The sequence below is a fragment of the Notothenia rossii genome (genome assembly GCF_949606895.1).
Source record: "Notothenia rossii genome assembly, chromosome: 3".
NCBI classification, from domain to species: domain Eukaryota; kingdom Metazoa; phylum Chordata; class Actinopteri; order Perciformes; family Nototheniidae; genus Notothenia; species Notothenia rossii.
In genome coordinates this window covers 77,436,668-77,456,665 of record NC_136901.1, presented here as the reverse complement: position 1 = coordinate 77,456,665, position 19,998 = coordinate 77,436,668, and the positions used below count along the sequence as shown (strand labels likewise).

The window sequence follows — 19,998 nt, the reverse complement described above, 5'->3', positions numbered from 1 at the left end:
CGCCTGGGGAATGATATAATCATACTCCGAAGGGGCACCTCTGGCTTTTAGCCCGTCATTTACCACCACAGTACACTTTTCTGGTGTTCGATATCCTACCAAAGCAAGCCTTGAGCAGTGCATTGATTTCTGGGGGGTCCTCTTTGCCAGTTCTGCCCCTCACGCCTAGTGCTTGACCCACTTATTTACTCATCTTTCCCTGTTTTCTCAGGAGAGTTATGACTGCACGCTGCTTTTCCCATTACAGTGTGAGTAGATGCAAGCCAAGTAAGATTGCATAGCATAGTCTGTTTCTCTCTCTCTCTGTGACTCACACATACACACACTTTTACACTCTGTCTACCTGAGTGAGTTAGGTGATACAAACCCTGTTAGCCAACAAATAAATCACCAGACAAATTGACATATATGCCACAGGAGAGACTGTCTTTAAAGGAGCTGTTGAATGCTGCATGTGCTATAAGAATTTCAGCCGTGATGGATATTGACAAAGCACTGAGTTTTAAAACAAACCAAGGGCCCACACTTATCCAATAATTCCACAAAATATCACTGACCATATGGATCTGGATGGCGTCTTAGCAACCCACACTGTACAGGGGGCCCTCACTGTCCATGCCCATTGAGTGTAATCTAAGACAAATCAAATATATTGCATCTTTAATGCATTCATTCAATGTTGGAATCCATTACAAGCACTGATACCAATTAGGTCAGGGCTGCATGCTTTTTTAAACAAAGAATCATCAAAAAGTTAAATGTGCAGTGCATTCCGAATCGGTATTAAGCATTTTCTACATAACACACGTAATAAAGACTCCACGTAATAAAGAGTCCACGTAATAAAGAGTCCTAGAGTTTGCCTGAGGCTGCTTCACTTATAGCTCGGAGCCAGCAGAGCACTTTTTGTGGACCAGTGTTTTGGGATTTAATAAGATCTGCATTTTTCAACTTGTTAAAGGTACAACCATCCCTTGCACAGCTTTTGGGGATTTCATTAATCTTTTAAATCATTCTTAAAAACTCACTGAAATTAGTCAATTTTGACAGGTAAATCCCACAAAGAGTTCCCAAATGGTAAAACAGGCCTTATTGTTGTTATCAATTTAATCAAATTCAAAATATAACTCAATTTTAAACTGCAGTGTTTCATAACGTACCTTGTATTGTGTGTGGAAATGTCTTGAAGGCTGACCATTTTAGATTTTTTTGACAGGTGATCTATGATTTTAACTATCATACTTGCTCAGCCAGGGAGGATGAGGCCAGTGGAAGTAATAGAGGAAGTTAAGGTTTCTTTTGAAGTCTGCGTTATATTAGTGAAAAGGGTTGAAAACATGCTTGAGGAAGGTTTCTAGAAGTTGTCTCTTCCTCTCCTCAGACCCCGGCAAGGCCCTCCCATTTGACATTCCTGCCCTCCACCAATAAATACGTTTTTTATTATTTATAAAATATATATATTTTTGTATTATAAATAAACTGTGAACTTTAATGCTACGATGTATGTGATGTCAGATAGTAATATAAGAGTAATACATGAAAAACAGGTATGAAATACTATGACAGTAAAACAAGAATACAGTTTAAAAGGAGAATGATTTGTAAAATATAAGAAATAGAAAATCTGTTTACAGTTCTGTTTCAAATGGGTGTTGAGAGATGTATCCATAGATCTCTTCATTTTGCTCTCAAAGTGTACCAGATTGATGCTTTTAACTTCAATATTATAAAAAAAAATCTTCCCTTGGGAGCATGCCCCCGGACCTCCCTAGACGAGGTTAGGTCCACTCCCCACTTATAACAATTTACCCCTGCTTGAACCTATATGCCGTGAGCTGATTATCGAGCCTTCATTGTAACAGTCGCGGGTACACTGTGTATGTGCGTGTGGGGATTGTTGCAGTAGAAAATGCCACTGTAGCGCTCGGGACATTAATGGGAAACCCTACATGTTTGAGAACCCTCTATGAAACGTCAAGCTACCCCACCGCACCCCCAAAAGAAAATCTCTGGCGCAGCCAGTGGTTTTGTGAAAATCATATGCCCTCTCTGTAGATTTGTTCTGGCGCCGGGTCTGCCTCTCCTGATTATCATTTTTAAGCAGCTTCCTTGGGACCATCCCGAATGAGCATTACCTAACATAATGTATCATACTTATTTAATTATTTCACCAATTTACTCTCCTTCATATCATATCCAAAGTATACTGCTCACACTCATCAAAGCATATTCCAAAACCATTGTGAGCTTTACTCTGTTTACACATTCAGCCCCAGCACAATGCTGTCTTATTTATGTATTTCAAGAACTGAGCAAATGCTGTCATAAGAATAAAGCAGTTGCATGTTTTATTAATGGTGAGGGACTAACATGGCAATATAATACCCAGTGCTGATGCAAAGAAATGTGTTTCCATTTTCTTAAAGAATTAATATAAACTTCAGTTTGGAAAAAGAGACCTGAACTCATGAGGGTAGAGCAAAACCTCTTTTTTTGGAAACAAATGTCAGCGGACTCTCTATAGACTTCATCGCAAATATCAGAGAGGAATCCCACTTTATTGTTTTATGCAGTTGACATCTATTGAACAAAACATGTGCACCACGGCAAATCCTTGAGAGCAACTTGCAATTTCATATTGAAACAGATGGTGAAATTAAAATGCAGTATTACTATTGATCTTCAGCGGAAGCTGAACTACAAAGGATATATAATATGGAGTGGTTGCAGTTTCAACCTATAGTATGTGTCCCGGTCATAGCTGTAAGACAAAGTCTGTTTATATGAGCGAGAAAATCTTGACTTCTTCAGGTGCATCTTTCCGATTTTCCTTTCACAGCAACGGAATTTGCATTTTTCCACTGAGGCAGAATATGAGCAAAGACTGTGATTGCTCTCTTTGCTAGTTAAATGTTTAAAGAAGACATGCAATTTGAATTGCTGCAGAGCTCATCAATATGAAATTGGACTAGTGGAGGGAAACAAAATGTAAGGGGGCAGCTTAGCACTTGGTGTGCTCAAATCACTCGCACATGGTTAGACTTTAAGGAAGAAAAGAAAATCCTTATACTTCTCTACCTTTGAGGCTATTGTAATGTTATCAATAGCATACATTCTCAGGATGAGCATTTTTAGGAGACAGGATGAAAGATATTTAACATATTTCTAAAAATATACAAAGTTTAGTTATTGATTAAACAAAAACAAAATCGATTGAAAATTCACTATGTCAATACTACCTCGACATTTACAGAATAATCAGATCTGGTAACTGTAAGGGAAACTTCTGCAGCAATGGAGAGTCAGGACTCAGAGAGACACGAGGAGAGTTGGAGCTTTGATGTCAAACAATGATGTTTATTACAAGTCAACGGCCGGAGAATTCATATCACAAGTCACAGCAGCAAAAGGTTCTGACTGCACGGGTGGGTTGTCATGTCAATTCTGATCAGCCTCTCTCTCGATAGACCTTTTAACTATTTTACAGAGAGTAAACAACATATTGGGGCGTTAACACCTGGAGACACTGAATAACTTATCTGACTCTAAGGCTCTGTGAACGAGAGTTGACCGGTCATAAAACTGGTAATGTCAACAATAGCTGAGACTTCCCATTCCTTAAGACAGATAACAGAGTTAGGGTTGGTCGTAAACGTCAACACACAGAAAGGTTAAATATTTAGGAGTAAAGACAGAATTATTCCCTCACAGTAACTAGCGCACAGCATATCCATCTGAGGAAAACCTCATTGGGCCTCTAAGCTTGTTATCTGTCACTCAAAAGCTGATCCAATAGCATTCATAACGCTGCTAAAGCCCACCCGTTGTTTTCTGCCCCCCATTCCTGCTGTGCCTGAAGATGTGTCGGCAGCAAATTATTAAATTGTGTTTTTTCTTCTCAAGGGTTGTCAGCAGCCTTGCAACCAAATAGATTTTCCCAAATATAATTATGATTACTGCAGGGAAGGTGAAAAAAAAGAGCCGATATGAGGCAATTGGGGATGCTCGCAGCAAACAAGGGGGCTGAGTGCTTTTGACAAGTATCACCTCCTTACTTCTTCCTCTTACTGTCAAGCCAGGCTCAAATATGACTGACAAATCCAGCTTTCTCCTAAAACAACGTTTGCTCAACGGAAATAAATAATTTGTATGGAGAAACAGTCAGAGTTCAATAGACTTTCTGCCATCGGCTCCTTCAGCTGATAAAACGCACAAGGCAGGAGGGCGAAAGGGAGCCATTTGCAGAGTTGACAGATTCCATCATGGATGACTTTAGCATACCTGAATGCTGCTCTTTCCCTGCCTCCGCGCCCCCTCTGCAAGCAAAAGGGGTGATGAATCAGGCTTTATGAGCCTTCAGAATGCCCAAGTGGTCGATCTGCGCGAATGGCTGTTAAAATTTGACATAACTTGACCAGGCCCTTTTAACAAGCTCGAAGCCATTCTCCACCCACAGATAGGCTACAGATGTGGATCGTTCTCTAATATACTTTGCCCTGAGAAGTTGTTCGCCGAGTTCCTGAATAATTAACTTGGCACTGGCAGCTACCATAAGTTATAGCGGAAAAAAAATATTTCTTCCTTCAATTGAGTTCACAATCTGCCCTGACATGCTCCCTGGCTTTTCTCTGTTGCTTTCGGTAATGGAAGAACAATAGCTTGATCTCGAGGCTCAATTATGATTTCCTAAAACCGCTCTTTAGTTCTTTGGCTGTTTGCCATTGTGCAGTCCTTGCCCTGAATTCTTCCTTCTAATAAAAGAGAGAAAAATATAATCTAATTACACACCATATTTTTTCTTCGTGATATCTAATACAGTGTTAGCAACAGGAGGAGAAATGATGTGCTATCTCATTGTTTCATTATTACCCACAGATGATGAGTTAATCTCTTTGAAGTTGTTTCCCTTTCATTACTAAAACCCCAAAGCACTGCATGCAGGCAAAACATACAGGATAAACACACAAATCATAAAGTTAAGAAAATTAAAAATCTAAATAATGGTAACTTAATAAAAGGAATGAATATGAGGACCACAACTGAGCAATATGCATGTAGTCTGCTCATAAGATAACACAAATGTTGACTTGAATGTTTTCCAGCATGCATTTTAAATGGCTGTTGACATTTTAGTGCAGTCTTCTTAAGTATTAACAAGCTGTGTTCTATGCTCATATGAACAGAAAAACATCCCCATCCACAGATAATAATATCCCTGTGTTTTGCATATACTGTATGTGCAACCCTGTCCCCTAAGAATTACGTTCCCACAGAACTAAACTGCATTCTCAATTACGTTTAGCTAGAAACTTATTTTCTCCCACGTTACGTTTCTTATGAACGTATCTTAAATACGTTTATTTTCTACATATCTTTGCCATTTATTGTCTTGCTTATAATAATGATAATAGTCATTTATAAATATCATTTTAGAGCACACATTTGAAATCAGTAGGCGAGACTGTAATTTCGCCAGCTCTTACTCTCATGAGCGAGGCAGAACATAATAGTTTTAAAATGCCAAAAAGCTGTCGTTTATTGCACCTCAAACATTAAAACAAATCCAGAGTTACGTGTTTCTGTACTTCCTCTAAGAAGAAAGGACAGTAACAGAAGATCTCTGTGACGGCAGATGTGGTGTTGTTAATGCGATATGATCTCTGAAAAAAAGATTCAGTTTAGGATGGCCGAAGACACTACACTACCCATAATCCCCAGCTATCGTTTGGGACTACAGTCCCGTTGACAAACCCCGTGATTAATCTTCAAGCCCTGGGATTGGATGTTGGAGTGGCAGTGCGCCAAGGTTACGCCGAGCGTCAAGCTCTTTGAAATGGAACGAAACAACGGCAGACTATTCAAAATTGGACTCGAACGCCCCCCCAGAAATACACATGCTGGCTATTGTGTTTCGCAACATGTTCTCTATGGCACGTCTCTACTGGGAATTGTAGTTTTTAAAGACGTTTTCGTTTTTCCAAAAATTAGAAGTTGACAGTATTAAACTGTGTACAGCCCTTGAAGTTTAGGCTATAGGAAACACATTGGTGTGTACAAATTTAAAACATGTAATTACTAAATGGGTGAAAATCGCTTGTGTCCATAATGGGCAGCATTAATATATACCCACATGACAGCTCATTGTTACTTTGTAATTCTGCTCCACTACAATTCAGAGGTTAACCTGGTATTTTTACTCCTACATTTATTTGAGTTACTTTGCAGATTCTGATTAATGATGTGAAATATAAACAACCCTTAAATCAGACTTTAGTTAACACCTGAGTAAAATTCAGGGAAGGTGATTTTCAAGTGCCAACAATCAGGAGAGATATTTGATAGTTGGTGCTTGAGAAGACTAGACATTTATCTGCAGGTCTCTATAAAGTATATTAATTACTCGTTATTCTCTACTAATAGTTCATTAAAAACGGTATATAATTGCTATTTTTCACATCCCTTTCAAGATTTCAAGATTTTCTAAGGTTTATTGAGATATTATAGACACAACTACGGTGTAGTTATGCAATGAATGAAAAACTTGGGTCACAGGTTCCTCAACAGTGCATTACAAGACATCTATCAATATGTGTGTATACTTCCACAATTAAACTGTCAAATTCTGCACATTTCTTATACTATCTACATACATAAGAGTATGATTAATGTGTATAATATCAGTTAAAATAAGTGTTTCAACATAGTTAACATTGCAGGAAAGCAACATATTAAGTACTTTGTCAGGCTTAATATTTATCTGTAGATATATACCCCCAAAGCTTTTTTCTTATTTGAAAGAAGACCTTAACCTAAAGTATTCTTCAATGTGTTAATACAGGTTAATTAGTTTGTATGTTTTGCTCATCCTCCTATTAATATCTTTGTACATTCAGCACTAAACTGTTTTATTGTAGAGATCACTTACAGTATCTTCTTGATTTTTTATATTCTATATTTTTTTATCATTGACCTTCTACTTTCCCCCTATGAAAGTATGTACTCTTACTATTTTTTTCATCAAATAACATTATTTTAAAAAAATAACATTATTCAACAAAAATAATTCAATAACGTGCTTTAACCAGTAATAATAACTTTGTATTATTAGTGTAGGACACTTATGTATGTACTGTATAACATCTGAAGATGTGTAGTTTACTAGTTTTATTCATGTTTTTACATAATTTTACAGGATATTGCTATACTATTTCTCATGTTTTACTTCTACACATTAATATCTGATTTGTAAAACATCACAGACAGAAAGGCATATCAGTCATTTAATAGTAAGCTATTGAAATTGTGATTCCATAGATGTGTCTCCCATCACCCAAATCCCCCGACTATTCTCTCAACTCAGTATTTACATTCTTATATTCAAAGAAAATCAGTAATATCTTTAAAAACTACAAGTCCTTTTCTATCAGCTGTGCACCGTTATGGGGTAAATATAACGTATCTACCAATTGGATTAAATATAAAAGTCAGCCGAATTACAATTGATACTGCGAGGAGACGTATTTTGTGAAAAGAAATGCAAGATGTTGTTTAATCGTTGATATATTTATGATCCACGTCACATATTCAGTTTTGGCGGCAGTTCTCCTGTTTGTCCAGAAGTCTTCTTATCAGGGCTCTATAAATAAAGAACTACGGCAGATCTGTAATATGTAATGCAGCCGAACCGTGTATTACAATGCCGTTATGTGATGACTTCCAAAGAGAAAAGCAAGAACACTCGGAATAAAGTTTTTTTTTTTTTTTTTTTCTGTTTTCGGATATCATATCGCATTAACATCATATCCCAACATGCATTGCGGCTAAAACATCCAATCAACGAGCTTCAAGCTGAGGATCTTGGGTAATCTGTTCAGTGGGTTTGTGGTGTGTATCGCTCGAAATGTCTCTTATAGGCCTACATCTGTTTCCGGTGACTTTATTTACGGTTAAAAAGCATGCTAAAAAGCCCAAGATTATAGAATTAAACAAATAAATAAAAACAAGGATAATTGTGTGTTATTGTTGAGTAAATAACAGTGTGTTATTTAAAAAAGAATAACAAATTAGAAGGACTTTTTTTTTTTTAAAATACAGATTTCATTATTTTGAGGCTCTAAGCCCCATTTCTTTTCCTCACAGACGGGAAAAAAAGTCTGACATTATACGATTTAAAATAAAAACAAATAAATAAAAAGATAAAACACTGGCATGTAATTTACGTTAGAATAAATAGAATGGTTTTGAATAATAGATGAGAGTAAAATCTACGTCACTTTACAGCCCTGCCCACTTTTGGGGAAACCAACGCTGTCATTTGAACAGCGATGAAGCCTGAAGCCACAGACATCTTCTGTTATTGCCCTTTCTTCTTAGAGGAAGTACAGAAACATGTAACTCTGGATTTGTTTTAATGTTTGAGGTGCAATAAACGACACAGCAGCTTTTTGGCATGTTAAAACTATTATGTTCTGCCTCGCTCATGAGAGTAACAGCTGGCGAAATTACAGCCTTGCCTACTGATTTCAAATGTGTGCTCTAAAATGATATTTATAAATGACTATTATCATTATCATAAGCAAGACAATAAATGGCAAAGATATGTAGATAATAAACGTATTTAAGATACGTTCATAAGAAACGTAACTTGGGAGAAAATATGTTTCTAGAAGATATGTAGAAAATAAACTTATTTGAGATACGTTCATAACGAACGTAACGTGGGAGAAAATACGTTTCTAGCTAAACGTAATTGAGAATGCAGTTTAGTTCTGTGGGAACGTAATTTTTAGGAGACAGGGTTGTTATGTGAGATGTTCATTTTATTCAGATACGGTATACCCCCAACAAAAGACAACAACGTTAACCTGACAATCATGTTCACAGTTTGACGAGTTTTGCATCAAAGTTCAAGCTATCCATTTGAATTATCAAAAACATGTACAGGACATCCATCTCCCTTCTCGACTTCACACTGAATCTTTATCTCTGGCTCCTTTGTCCTGTTGCTTTTTGCTTTGCTTTTACAGTAAGCTGTTTTTGCTACAGCATCATATTAAGAAGTTCCGTAACTCTAAAAGCCTCTTAATTCTTATTTTTATATGTCTATCATGTTGCCTTGACAACGGACTTGGCTAATCCCAAGTGCAAGAGGCACAACTGCTGGGCCATAGAAAAAGGGCAGCCTGCTGCACAACATTTGTAATATCACCTGGACTTGGATGTCTGATGTCTGTTCACTCTGATCTTCCCTTTGAATATTTTGTTGATGTTGTGAAGTCACATTTGTACACAGCTTCACCACCTCACTGTCTGTGTGTGTGTGTGTGTGTGTGCGTGCGTGTGTGCGTGCGTGTGTGCATTTTGCAATCGGTCTGGCAATCATAGGGAATAACACAGCTCCATGATTGCACACTGCCCTTGAAAAAAGATCTATTCCCAGTTGAACTCAAAACAGCCCGAAGCTTTTTCTCACCAAACTCAATATTTTTCCTGTATACATTCTGCTATAGGTGGCCAAGAAACATAAACAAAAAGGAACAGTAATAACCGACTCCTGAATCACAGGACACCTACAGTATAATTTACTTAAAGGTGACCTATCATGCAAAATGCACTTTTGTACGTCTTTTCTACATGAATATGTGTCTCCGGTGTTCAAGGGAATTCACCAAGTGTCAGAAAACACAACCCTCTCTATTTTCCTCCATACCCAAATCTCTTAAAAAGGGGCTGCAACGGATCTGATACAGACTGATCCAGATTTGAACCCTTCTATGACGTCACAGAAGTGGCGCTACGGCTATTGGGCCAACTCCACCAATCAGTAGGAGACAGCCACGGACATTGTCGTTCGAAAGCGCTGAAGACGCTGTAGTATATATGCCAGGCCTGTAGATGGTGCTGTTCTCACAGAATCAGCCCATGAAAAGACAGTGTTAAATTGAGTGAAATGAGGAATGGCTAAAATGCATGATCTGCTTGGTATTTTGAAAAATAAAAAGTATAAATATGCCTTATATAGGTATGGTCCTACACTATATTATTTAAATATAGCATGATAGGTCCACTTTAATGCGCCCAAAAAAAAAGTGTGTTGTTCTTCATCCTAATCATCGTTATAAAATTAAGAAATGAGCTGTTCCTCTGAGTAATTATAAAATCACAGTTACAAATAAGTAAGAATACATATATATATATATATATATATATATATATATATATATATATACATCAGATCACAACAGATAAACCTGTGTATACAATTGAGCTCTTTTTTTATTCTGAGCAAATGTGCTTTAGTGCTTCCTAGGTTAAGTGCTATTTTCCACCAGCTAGTTTTTTTTTTTTTTTCAAGCATTTTAGATCTGAGGTGCTCTTTCTTCTTGTTAAATGTCACTGACAGATTTTGACATGAAAACTTAAGTTAGCTGTATCCGACCTGTCATACTGTATTTGTAAACAGCTTACGTTTCCTTCTCCGAGCTTAGGGGAAAGGAGGTGAAGCCTGACAGCAGACAAGGGTTTTTAACAAACATCCCCACATGCATACATAATGCCCCATTTCAAAAAAGAGAATGTTTGCCGCTCCATTTAATATGTAGTATTTCTCTGAGCGCCCAGAGGATACCTTCTGTCCACAGTTTCAATGGGCTGCATGCACTATACTTAGCAACCCTTAAACTTACTCTATAGCAACATAGTTTACCACTTCTCCTATCTATGCATCAAGGGAATGACTGATTTAGATTAATGGGATTACGCCTCCTGAGGAATCCATGTGCCCATGCAGATTCAAAGTTTCTTGGAATAATCCATCTCATGATGAATTGCCTTGGGTTTTCGGATGAACTTGCTGGGCAAACTTTGGACGTCATGCATTGGCTACATCAGCTGTTACATGCTGTGTCCGTGTTGCGTGGATATTGATTGATGTAGCTAAGTATTGCGATTGCTGTCCTACACAGCAGCAGACAAGGCCAATAGAAATCCTGTGGATTTCTATGGCTCAAGCGGGTTTAACTCATCAGCAGAATAGAAATCTCTTCGGTCCTCAGGGGGTTGGGCTGGGGATACATCAAGGGCAGGTGTGAGGAGACAGGTGACCCATGACCCTTGCCTCCCACTAGCTGACCTTGGAACGAGATTTCTGTCCCTGAGCTCAGGCTTAAGTCTTTCTCACTAGATCAATTTGAAGATGTATTGAGGGTTAGGCAGGACGCTTGGGATGAGAGCTCAATATCTAAGTATACAGTAAAGAGACACTTGGGACACGGTGTATTTGTTAAGTCACCTCTGTGTTTTCTACACTTTTTTAACATCTGCTTAATTCAGCAAAAAGAAACGTAGCATAGCATTGCATTTGGAAATGCCCCAACTTTGCAGTAAATGTGCAGTCGTACATTCTCATACTGTATATTATTTGCTTAATGAGCCATATTCGGAATTGGCAGTTTGAATCAGCTGCTTAAATTCAACAGCTAAACTAAAAGATGTAAGGGTACTTGTGCTTTTTCCTTTACCTATAAATCTACGCATTCAGGATTATTTAAATTATCAATACCTCTGAGATTGCAGAAATATACTGGTAGTATTCCAGTAATGCTCTTTCTATTTGTATGGCCATTTAGTTCACAAGCTGAATCATAAACAACTGTAATATGAACACAATTCTCAAGTGTTTTCAAATGTGTTTTTGCATTTCCTAAATTGAATGCACTATAAATCATAAAACTTTCTTTTTTTTTTATGAAGGAACCTTATGCACTGTACAAGATCCAGCATTTTCCAGGCGGATCAGATAATTATGTTGTGTGTAAACCCCAGGGCCTACCCCTAAATGTGCTTTCCCAAATGTACACAAGGCGAAGATATGTGGGCATATTGACTTGGCAACTGGATGTCACCAGGGATTAAGAGTGGCTTGCTTGTCAAAACGCAATCTCGGAACACAGTGATGATCCGTAAGCAAAGACATCTGTTCAGAGCCTTACAATTATTTTCCCTCTGTGGGAAAGTTTGACCGAAAAGTCGCAAGACAGGACAAATTATGAATAAGCAGACAATGAGTGAGCCCATTTCATCTGGGCCACTACTTCATTTCAAACCTGCTCTTTCTAGAAGACATGTATTTGTCATTTTTGCTATGCACTATTCAAATATACATTCACTAATAAACTGTTAAAAGGGATGAACAAAATGTATCTGAAAGAGACTTTTTTTAAACTCAGATTGGTTCCACTAAATGTATTATCCTATTCTACAGTTGAATGAGCATGTGCAATGCTTTATCTATTTTGTAAATGTTAAATGTTGGTAAATACTCAAACAAACGTTAAAGCGGTCTTCAATATTACCATAGTCACCACATGGAATATGCAGTTAAAATGTTTTGCTTTCGACACAGCTAATTATATTTGAGCTATTACGTTTTTTTTTTTATGCATGTCAACATTCTATTTTTACACACCATATACGCGGGCACTAGTGGCTTGGTGGCACGAGTGGCTAAAACATCAACCAGGTGGTGATTTGAAATGTCTCACCTTTGGAAGGAGCGAAAGTAAGCAGATGGCAGGCCTTTAGGGTCCAAAGCACATTGTCGACAACGAATTGCAGTCCAGAGGGGAAAGGGATGGCTGATAACCTCCATCCCATGGTTCCATCTGCTGAATCCTAAGCAAGGACAGTGCAAGCGGACATGCAAACCCAGACACTGACATCTTGCATGCCTTATGTAGAAGTGTACAAAAGGTGGAAGGGGAAGAATTATTAATTGTTTTTAGGATGTATTATGTATATCTCCTGGAAATCTGCATTTTGGTAGTCCAGTAGGGCTACATACCCTAACAACATACTGTAGTTACCAAAATAACTGAAGCAATTGTGTGAACATAAATGTAGTTTTGCTCAAATTAAATAATTGTTACTTTAAAATACTGGATGCTGGTACTTTTTCTGAATCACAATAACTGAATAGAATCTCAAGATAAAAGAGTGATGATGCTGTTACTGTACACCCGAAGTTGGATGGACATTCTAAAGGCTTCAGTCTGGCATTTGAACCTCCAATACAAAGCAATCTCTCGACTGTTTCCAGGACATCTATTCAAAGCCCCTCTGTCTGGCTCTTTGGGGTGATCTGGAAAGAAAAGACTTAGAAAATAGCAAGCAAAGGCAATTGTCAGAAAACACATGCCAAGCCTGCCTTTTGTCTTGTTGAAACAAAGTGGTTCGTCATGTTCCGTACATTCACCAGGTTTCAAAATAGGCTTTCATCACAATGACACTATCTAAATCCTATTGTGGCAGAACAAGGCAGTGTTCTCACAATCAAATAGAAAAGGAATAATGTTGTATCTAATTGCAGTTTCTTCACTATATTCACCAACTGGGTCTAATCTAGCTCTATTCATGGCCGTGGTAATCACAACATAGTCTGTGCTGCAGAATTACTGCCAAACATAATTCAGGCTGTTATAATTACAGGCAGGAGCCTCCAAAGCCATCAATATAATCTACATACAGTTGGTTGTTTTCATTGATGTCTTAATATTCGAAGGAACACTGGACCTGAGCGAGTTACTTTATTCAGCTCTATTGAAATTCAACCAGTGCTGCAGACACTCGCTCGCTCTGTAAAAACCTGCTGCATCCACAATATTGTTCTGCCTATTTGTATGTGACGGGAGGTCCCCTCTCCTGCCACGCTTCTACAGTATGAGGATTGGGTACAGTAAGAAATCAAATCCTCTGCTGAAACAACAGCTGTTTGTACTTATCTAATGGCTGCAGGATGACTGTTCATATCGTGGCTCGTTGAAGCTGTCACAATTCATTAATCTTGGGCCTGTCTGTGGGGCCACACTGTCAAGTTGTTTTTGGATTGGACATCTGTGGCTAGACAGAAGCAGGACACGTCATTTAAGCAGGCACCTCACACATTTGCTGTTACTATATACACATTGATGCGTGTAAAGTTTAGTAACATTTATAAAAACATTTTAATACAAATATTAAGTTAACAAGAGTAAAACATGGATTTTTGTGGGCATTCGGTAAGTGAGCAGCAAGGTAAACCATTGGACATTTCTTGAAGGTGGGGTTTATGCATGTCTGTTGCTCACCCTTGTGCAATGCTGAATGTGTTGTAAGGTGGATGCATTGCTGGTTAAACGCTGCAACAGAGAGCCGTGCAGAGATACCTCGGACCGAATGGCACATCAAGCAGCTTAGCTCCAGTATTAGTGAGGCTTAAAGTAACTTTTCAATACAGCAAGACATTGAAAAGAGACACTGAGGGACACTATATGCCCTCTACTGGTTGATAAAAGCAAATCATTGAGGAGAGTTTGGTGCCTTCCTTATGTGTTCACTTGACAATATTACTAATTTTGTAAATTTGTATAACAAAGATATTACATGTAAAGGTACATAGTACCAGTAAATGAGTAATGAGTCCTGCGTGCATGACCTTTAGAGCTTTTTGCTCGAGGTTGTGACATGCTGCAAGTTACAGTAACTGTAACCATTTACAGTTTTTGCAAGTATGATTACTTGTGTAAATGTGTTATTGGTTAGGTTGGTTTAATTGTGGCTAAGTTGAATTATTATAGGCACTTGATTTTGAATGGAACTTGGAAATAGAGGCACATTGTACAATAATTAAAGAAAGGGAGATTATTTATTTATTTTTTCATCTACTTATTGCTGATGTTTGCAAATTGGAACAAATGAATTATAACAGCATTGAAGCGTTAAAGTGAGATGTACAGTTTGGCCCAACCCATAATTGCTTTTTCAAAGACTAGCCTTGGAAGTAATTAGAGGTCGGTATAAAAAACACTAACCATTCAGATAATCAGCCTGCCATTAATACCTTGGGGAGTGTATTCAGTTATCAGCTTGACCCTACTTGAAAAATACACTGTCTCTGCCTGATTTGCAGACTTTCCTCTTAAGACACAAAGTGTTGATTGATTGGTGCAAAAGGTCACCATGTAATACTCCCAGCATATTTATGGCCCAGGAAATGATTGACTAAACAGAATGGATGGCGTCATACTATTCAGCATGACTGCTGTTCAGAAGCCCCATTCTGAGCATAGTAAACTAATTACACTCTTTTATTTTAAGAAAGAAAATGTCATTTTGTTGCCTGATTTTAATGACGGCCATTCACACACTTGTGATTGAGCGTGGAATACATTATGGACAGAAATTCATCTTTATTGATCAAATTAAAAGGCAGAATGCAGGAGAGGAAAAAGGGATGACAGATGTATTCTGTTGAATATAATTACAATCATTGTGCTCCAAAACACAATGTCAACCCAGCAACCTTTAATGTTTTCATATTTCTTTGTGAAGTAGCTTCACTTGATAGGTCTGACTTTACATGGTTAAATACATGTTAATATCAAGTGAGACCGAACATTAAAACTGTCTTAGGGAAGCCTAGACACCCTTTGATTTTTATATTAAAAGATTACTTGATAAGAACCCATTTTAATTGTATCACACAACTTTTGGTTGTTTCCTGATCATATGGTTAATGTTCATTTGGCAACAGGTACAGTATAAGTGCAAATAACTGAACAATATTTGCCTGCTTTCACAAGCGCATCAACAGCTTTAAGGAAAAACAATTATTGACTTTCAGTATGAAGTTTTATTCATGGTTAATTTAATTTCTTACAGTATTTCAGCTGCAATAATTGATGCACCATCCATGGATCATTCTTTTCACAAGGAGGGAAGACAGCATCCTATTTAATGTTGTTATTTTCCCATTAACACCCTAGAAAACATCAAAGGCAGACTGATTTAATTAACAATGAGAAGAGTCTGTGTACTGCCGTCTGCATTTTGCAAATTACTCTTTGCTGAGAATAAGAGACTTATCGGGTCCATACAGACATCGCTGCACACCTCAAAAGAAGTTGTGTTGACACAAGGAAGGGGAAAATACATGTCTCCCCCTGACAGAATTATCCTCTTCAGAGGTATTTTCAGTTTACAGTTTCCAGGTTGGAAAATAATACCCTTTCTTCTTCTGCCAGTAGAGTTTACAATTCTTTGTTCTGTGCTCTGTGTGGACTGCACGAGAAATAACGAGGAGCTAAGTGCCGTATATGGAATATCATTGTGATTTGTTCCTTATAGCATTTGAATTCTTGATAATTGTTTACGCCTGGAAAGTGTCCCTAGGAAGCTGTTTCATAATGATTAGTACATTCTTGCCACTTGGGTTCAGAAGCTTTTCGCCTGTTAAATTCTGGCTAAGATGTTCAATATAGCCCTGCAAACTATAAGAGAAGTGCTCTCAACATGTTTAATCTTAAAAATGGATACTATTTCAAATGGAAATGGAAAGAAATACCATTTGGGGCATGTTAACCACTTAAAATGTTAATTGTACAACCCTGCTCTTTAAAGACCTGTATGAATCAAAGCACAATTGAAAAGAGGATTGAAGCCAGATGCATTCCTCACATCTCTAAGCACTGAACACATTGCTGCGATTGTATTAGCATTGCAGCTAGTTTGATTAAAGTCATTCAATCTAGCAAACTTAACATCTCAATGATGTTTTAAGGTGAGGTATGATGTCTGATTATATTTCCATAATGAATTATGAATAGAAATGACTTGGGTCACATGCTTGCAAATTAGAAAATTAGTTTATACTGCTTGTCAAAGAGATGGATGGTTAACATCCGGCCTTTCTTCATTCTGACTTGAATATGTTGACTCCCTGAGAGCCAGTGTAAATGAATAGAGTGGGTGTGGAGTGGAAGAGAGATAATGAAATAAATGCTACAAACCATGCTGTATTGGAATCCAACATAAACGTTTTTTCGGACTGTATCCGCACTGCCTTTTTCTCTTATTGTATGGATAACCTGCAGAGAAAGTTACCTGCTCTAGTGCATGCCTTAATAATAAAACAGAGTACCTGAAATGTTCCCTTCAAAAAGAGAATAACGTCTCAAAAATAAACAGCCAGAAGAAAGTATATAAGAGAGAGCATAACAAGAGATGGAGACAGACAGAGAGAGCAGAGGCAAAGGAGGAAAGAAAGAGGGAGAGCAAAATAATTGTATTTTATTTCAAGGGGTGACACTTTTAAACAATTCAATATCATACCTGTGTTTTGTTGCACTGTTCCTCCTCCTGCGTGACATTTCTGGGTTAGAAAGTGCCTAAAACAGCTCACCATTGTTTCACATCAATTCACATTGAGATATCTGCATGGAAATGATATGTTTCTCCGTTGAAGAGCGATCTGGCGCTATTATTCTGGAAGTGAGCCACCACCACAGGTGAGAGGAAGGAAGGGGCAGAATAATGTTGTGATAGAAATGTCACATGTAATATAATCACGCTTATTGCATGCGTGTACTCAATTGTTCTTCAATGCGTGTTAATTGTGTTGCTAATGCCATTTTTGAATGTCATTGTAACTCACATTATTTCAGGGAAGGATGAGGAAAACGTTTCCGGTTCTTTATCATTTATTTTAATTATAATTTTCATTATAGCTTGAATCAATCAAGGACAACCTTTAGTACAATTCGATTAGCAACCGATTTCTTGCAAAGAGAAACAATAAAGCCATCAAACCATGTGACAGAGGCTTTTAAGGATGTTTGAGTCAAATGTTAATCCAAACGAGATTTTGACTGCTACAACCTTTAACTTAATAGCAATAATATTAACAATATCATTTAAAATGTAGACCTAACTTGCTTGTTTTCCCTTGATTTCCACACCTGATTTGAGCTTGCACCCTGACTGTTTATTGCAGATGATACTGAGGAGTGAGTGTGGGGGAAGGTTGTGTGAATGTCATCAATCAGCATTAACCATCAGCTCTGAGCTATTGACTGATGATTCACCACAGCAGAATCTCCTCTGACTCCAAAATGAAAGGCAGCAGCGGCAGCAGCGGCAACGTGAGGCACAGACACTCAGTTGATTGGCACCTCATTGAGTCTGGCGGGGGAGCCTTTGATTGCACGAGCTGTCAATATCACATAATTGTTTTTCTTACATACATGGTGCCCTCTGTTTTTGCAGCAGGCTCTACTATTCAATTTGCCTTCACGGCATTGTGCAGCTACTTTGTAGAACTTACTATCTATTATCATGAAGTGCACACATCAGCTGCCCATACAGTGATTTTATAGCTGCATTTACCCTGATGTTGACTCTGAGCTAAAAATAGTGTTGGCACAATACAATCACCCAATATTTCATCGTAACATCAGTGCATTAGGATTCATAGCCCATACCAGACAGCCAGATTAGCTGCATATGGTTGTAAATCTGTCCTTCACAGCTACCCAAGGATGTATCAGAGTAGCCAGTTATGCCTTGAAGCTTTAATTGGGCCACTTTCAATTATCACATTAAGTGTGTTACTGGAATACATATACTGAGCACACTTCTGTCTTGACAAGGAGAAACTCAGCGTGTATTCACTGAAGTCAGGTTAAAATTGAGTTGAAATTTCTTCTTAAATGGCACCCATAACTGCCAGAGAAATTGTTCAGTGCTGAGAGAGCAACACCGCTCTCCACCCCAAGGTCAGCGGAGAAGATGACATTTAATTGAAATTGAAACTGTCTACCTGGTAGTTTGAAATAATTAGCAATATCATAGCGGCGAGAGGAAGAGTCGGGGATGACAAAAAATAAAGAGGACATCATGCAGCTCCAGATAAAAAACGGCAGACTGGTGGCAAGTCATCAATTTTGGTGAATTGAATGTCACTGTGATTGACTGGTTTTGAGTCTGGATGTCACACATGGAACTCAAACAAGTAATCCAAACAAGACATATGATACTGAAACTTTGCCAGTAAGGAGATGTGACTAGCAGTCTCTCTTGTCTTAGGAAAGTGTATCACTGGAGCTGCTTTGACCTAAGGTCTCATGCAATGGCCACTGAACGTTAATGGAAACAAAGCCTCTTGTCTCTGGCAGATAAATTATTATGCAATGCATGCATGCCTCCTAAAATCCTCCACCCTGTACTGGTGGCTTTCTCCTCCCACCCGTAAAACAAACTCTGCCACCCCTCACCCCTGAAAGATTTCAGAAGTCACTTCTGCAGGGCCCAACATTTCCGCACCAGTTAATAAAGGGGAAATGGATTGTATCAGTGTTGCTGTCTTTGCTCATAGTGTATAGGAAATTATCATAGAGATGGGTATTGGTGCCTTCACACACTGAATTACATCGGGGCGATCCTGTTTTTCTCTGTCACACACTCGCACACACAAACGCAATAGCTTGAAATAAACTGCAGGGTGAAATTGGCTATAGTGATGTCATCGTAAGAGTGGAGGTGGTAATAAGCCAGGAAGCTCTGGCTATTTTCTCACACAATTCTACAGACACCAGGACATTCAGGGCTTTATTTTTGCAAACTTCCTGTCTCTCCAAACCTTCCCCAGGCTCTGCTAAGACAGGTCAACATTAGAGTCGATATAAGATGCCAGGCAGAAAAATGTGACGTAGCCATGCCTCTTTGTGGGGTGTTAGAGAATAATGAAATAACTGACATAAAGAGGATGGCACCCCGAGAAAAACAACAAGAGTCCTCAGGGCCTGATTGGCACACAAAATCAAAGATGTTCTGTGTTAATATCTGATAGTTAGCGCTCTAGGCAAAACAGCATAAAAGACATTGAGGGCAATGGGTTGCTGGAAGCCTCGAGAGCAAAGCGGTTGTGTGGCTATTTTCACCGTGTCCTCCTCTGTGGACTTTTGTAACCACTGGAGCATTCTCTTCATCATCGCAGACAGAACACAATCAGCGGACCTACTTTCTGCTTTTGCCCTTTTATTTTATTGGATTTTTTTCTGTTGCGGCTATTTCGAAACCAAATAGGAGCTGTTTTGCAACCCAAGAAATTAGAGCAGTGCTGTAGACACTAAAGATGGTTTTCCCGCCCAAATGGTCTGATTGAATTGTGGTGTACAATGCTAACAA

The 19,998-nt window shown here is 38.2% G+C and overlaps 1 protein-coding gene across 1 annotated transcript in view; it reads left to right on the top strand.

Moving 5' to 3' along the window:
- Positions 1-19,998, top strand: part of pcdh11 (protocadherin 11) — a 125,568-nt gene that overhangs the window by 91,098 nt on the left and 14,472 nt on the right. The window lies entirely within an intron of this gene.